At 43.4% G+C, this 4799-nt stretch overlaps 1 pseudogene; it reads right to left on the bottom strand.

The window, feature by feature from the left end:
- Positions 1–273: 273 nt before the first annotated feature.
- On the bottom strand, positions 274–2388 carry LOC747199 (RNA-binding protein EWS-like; annotated as a pseudogene).
- Between the last annotated feature and the right edge of the window lie 2411 nt (positions 2389–4799).

The raw sequence follows: 4799 nt of genomic DNA, 5'->3' as shown, positions 1-4799 counted from the left end.
TTTATGATAGAATGATTTATATTCCTATGGGTATATACCCAGTAATGGGATTGCTGGGTCAAATGATATTTCTGCTCCTAGGTTTTTGAGGAATCACCACATTGTCTTCCAGAATGGCTGAAGTAATTTACACTCCCACCAACAGTGTGAAAGCATTCCCATTTCTCCACAACCTCACCAGCATCTATTTTTTTGTTTTTTGTTTTTTGTTTTTTTTACCATTTAACTTGTTTTAATGTTTCTTCACAAATGGTGAAAAATACTAAAGTACAGAGAAAGAATAATCATACTGTTGTGGCCAACATTATAAATATGGAATTATAAATTTAAAACATTTTCTGGTTTAAAAAATAAATCTGGTAGTCAATGCAGCTCTGCGGGTTCTCTGCATCTAGTAGGGCTGATCTCTGTGCTCCTGATGGTGCTCGCCTTTATCCATTTTTCCAGGTCCTCCATGTCCTCCTCTTCTTCCTCCCATTGGTTACATCAAAGGTCTAGGGGGCCCCCCAGGGCCACCTTGTCTTCCTCCACCAAAGCCACCTCGGTCCATGCCCAGCCACCACGGAAGCCACCTCTGTCTCTACCACAGCCACCTCTGAACATTCCACCAGGACCACCATGATCCATGAGGCCACCTCTTCCTCCCCGCATGCCACCAGGGCCACCTCTGCCATGATCACCACCCGGGGGTGGGAAGGGTGGCGGGAGGAAGCCTTCAGGCTTTGGGGCCTTACACTTGTTGCACTCTGTTCTCCAGGCGAAGTTCTGGTTTCCACAACCCGGATTGGGACACTGGCTGTCTCCAGCTTGGTGCTGGGCGTTTCCTCCTCCAGAGGTGTTCCCTCGGGAACCCTGGGGTCCTCTTGGAGGGAGGCCTCCTCTATCTCCTCCACGGCCTCCCATGTGACCCATGGGTCCCCCAGGACTTCCTGGGCCTCCTGGACCTCCGCAGAGTGGTGGTGGCATCCCTCTGCCCTCACGGGGTGGCATACCACCCTGCATACTGTTCACTGGAGGCCTCTTCCGAGCAAGAGAGACTTTAAGTTTGCTCCCTTGAAAATCTTTCCCATCAAACCATTCCACGGCAGCTTTGGCAGTAGGTGGGTCTTCACAGGACACTGTGGCATCACCTTTGGGCTTTCTTGTTTCCTTGTCCAGGTAGGTGTGGATCATGGGTTGCCCAGTTCTCTTGTTCATCTTAACAACCCCACACTGCTTAAAGAAGTCTACCAGATCATCTGGAGTCACATTGTCATTTAATCCTTGTACATAAATTGCACTGTTGTCAGAGTCTTCATCTGGATCTACAGGTGGGCCTAGATCAAGATCTGGTCCTTCATCCATGGGTCCACCAGGCTTATTGAAGCCACCTTGCTCTCCAGCACTGCCCATTCCACCGCATCCTCCTCCCCACCCACCTCTGCTCATGCCTCCACGATCAAATCCCCCTCTTCCCCTGCCCCAGTTATCAGGGCCACTCATGCTCCGGTTCTCTCCTAGTCCGGAAAATCCTCCAGACTCCTGCCCATAAACACCCATGCTACTGGGGTGGTCCTGTCAGAATGAACTCTGCTGCCCGTAGCTGCTGCTCTGTTAGCTATACTGACTTGGAGCTTGGCTGTAGGATCAAGTTTGGGGTGGGTAACTAGTGGGAGGCAGCTGCCCATAGCTGCTTTGTTGACCATAGCTACTCTGCTGTCCATAGCTGCTCGGTTTCCCATAGGTGTTCTGCTGAGAGTAACTGCTCTGATCATAACTAGTTGGCTGTGTAGAGGAATAGCTGGTAGGAGGGTAGGATGGAGGTGCAGTGACTGGGTGCATGGGGTAGCTCCCAGGTACCTGGGGATAACTGCAGTTACTCTGTCCATATCCTAGGCTGGGCTGGTTGTAACCCCCTGTGCTAGATTGAGGTTGACTAGTCTCAGTGGGCTTGTTTCCATTCTGCGGTCTTGTAGGTGCAGTGGCTACTGGCTGCTGCCCATAGGCTGGATAAGCAGGCTGAGTGCCATATGCAGATTGAGCTGCATAGGAGGCCTGGGTGGTGGTGACTGTAGCAGTGGTGGTATCATAAGCACCAGTGCCATACCCCTGGACAAGCTGGCTGTATGCCTGGGGGGCCGTTGGAGTAGTATAACCAGTGGGAGGCTGTCCATAAGAAGTTGCATAGGCGGTCTGCCCATAGGTTGCAGTGGTCTGAGCCTGGGTATAGCTGACATCAATGGGCTGTCCATAGGTTCCATAGCTTTGTTGCCCATATGCCTGGGTGGTCTGTGCATATCCTTGAGTGGGCTGGGTGTTGTAAGCACTGTAGCCCTGCTGTGCTGCAGCTTGGCTATAGGTACTGTAATCCATGGATGCCATTTTCTCTCCTTCCTCCTCGTTCTCTCAACGTCCCCATCTGTTGTTTATTGACTTTTTAATAATAGTCATTCTGACTGGTGTGGTTTTGATTTGCATTTCTCTAATGATCAGTGATATTGAACTTTTTTTCATATGTTTCTTGGCCACATGTATGTCTTCTTTTGTAGTGCCTGTTCATGTCCTTTCCCACTTTTTAATAGGGGTGTTTGTTTTTTTTCTTGTAAATTTGTTTAAGTTCCTTATAGTTGCTGGATGTTAGACCTTTGTTAAATGCATAGGTTGCAAAAGTTTTCTCCCATTCTGTAGGTTGACGATTTGCTTTGTTGATAGTTTCTTTTGCTGTGCAGAAGCTCTTAAGTTTAATTAGATCCCACTTGTCAATTTTTGCTTTTGTTGCAATTGCTTTTGGTGTCTTTGTCATGAAATCTTTGCTCATTCCTATATCTAGGATGGTATTGCCCAGGTTTTCTTCTAGGGTTTTTATAGTTTTGAGTTCTACATTTAAGTTTTTTAATCCATCTTGAGTTGATTTTTGTACATGATGTAACGAAGGGGTTCAGTTTCAATCTTCTGCATATGGCTAGCCAGATCCCAGCACCATTTATTGAGCAGGGAGTCCTTTCCACATTGCTTGTTTTTGTCAGCTTTGTCAAAGGTCAGTGGTTGTAGGTGTGCAGCCTTATTTCTGGGCCCTCTATTCTGTTCCATTGGTCTATATGTCTGTTTTTGTACCAGTACCATTCTGTTTTGGTTACTGTAGACCTGTAGTATAGTTTGAAGTCAGGTAGTATGATGCCTCCAGCTTTGTTCTTTTTGCTTAGGATTGCCTTGGCTATTTGAGCTCCTTTTTTTGTTCTATGTGAATTTTAAAAGTTATTTCTAGCTCTGTGAAGAATGACACTGGTGGTTTGATAGGAATAGCATTGAATCTTTAAATTGCTTTGGGCAGTCTGGCCATTTTAATGATATTGATTCTTCCTATCTGTGAGCATGGAATGTTTTTCTATTTGTTTGTCACCTCTGATTTCTTTGAGCAGTGTTTTGTAATTCTCATTGTAGAGATCTGTCACCTCCCTGGTTAGCTGTATTCCTAGGTATTTTATTATTTTTGTGGCGGTTGTGAATGAGATTGTGTTCTTGATTTGGCTCTTGGCTTGGCTGTTGTTGGTGTATAGGAGTGCTGGTGATTTCTGTATGTGGATCTTATATCACGAATCTTTGCCAAAGTTATTTATCAGCTGAAGGAGCTTTTGAGACTATGGGGTTTTCTAGATATAGGATCATGTCATCTGCAAACAGAGCTAGTTTGACTTCCTCTCTTCCTTTTTGGATGCCTTTATTTCTTTCTCTTGCCTGATTACCCTGGCCAGGACTTCCAATACTATGTTGAATAGGCATGGTAAGAGAAGGTATCCTTGTTTTGTGTCTGTTTTCAAAGGAAGTGCTTCTAGCTTTTGCCCATTCTGTATGATGCTGGCTGTGGGCTTGTCATAGATGGCTTTTATTATTTTGAGGTATATTCCTTCAATACCTACTTTATTGAGAGTTTTTAATGAAGTGGTGGTGAATTTTATTGAAAGCCTTCTCTGCATCTATTGAGATAATCATGTGGTTTTTTTGTCTTTAGTTCTGTTTACGTGATTAATTGCATTTATTGATTTGCATATGTTGAGCCAACCTTGCATCCCAGGGATGAAGCCTATTTGGTGATTGTGGTGGATTAGCTTTTTGATGGGCTGCACCATTTTACATTCCTAGCAATAAAGCACAAAGGTTCTAATTTCTCCACATCCTCACCAACACTTGTTATTTTGTTTTTTTTTCTTTGTTGACGGTAGCCATTCTAATGGCTTTGTGGTGATATCTCATGGTGGTTTCAATTTATGTTTCCCTAATAATTAGTGATATTGAACATGTTTTTATATACTTGTTGGCTATTTGTGTATCTTTTTTGGAGAAGTGTCTGTTGAAGTCCTTTGCCTATTTTTAAATCAAGGTATTTGGTTTTTTTCATTGTTGGGTTGTAGGAGTTCTTCATATATTCTGGATATCAATTCCTCAATCAGATATATAATTTGCAAATATTTTCTCCCATTTTGTATGTCACTTTTCCACTCTGTTCATTGTGTCTTTTGATGTATAAAAGTTTTAAGTTTTGATGCAGTCTCTTAACAGACTTTATAATTTTAGTAATTATCACTTTTCCTATAAAAACTACCATTCTTGTGTGCTTGCCACTGTTTTTTCTCTATCATCCAATTCTTATTCTTTTACATTTATTAGGGTTAACATTTCTGAATCATGAGTGTTGTGATTGATTTTTTATAGTATGAAAGAAATCCCAGTAATAGGTTGAACTGTGAAAAACAAGAAAGGGGGATAGACATTTTATCACTTCATGTGGAAAAACTAAGAAGTGGCAAGGGCTAGTGGAGGTT

This window comes from Pan troglodytes, chromosome 1, assembly GCF_028858775.2.
Source record: "Pan troglodytes isolate AG18354 chromosome 1, NHGRI_mPanTro3-v2.0_pri, whole genome shotgun sequence".
In the NCBI taxonomy this organism is placed as follows: domain Eukaryota; kingdom Metazoa; phylum Chordata; class Mammalia; order Primates; family Hominidae; genus Pan; species Pan troglodytes.
The sequence above is the reverse complement of the archived record's forward strand: the minus strand, read 5'-3'. Positions and strand labels throughout refer to the sequence as shown.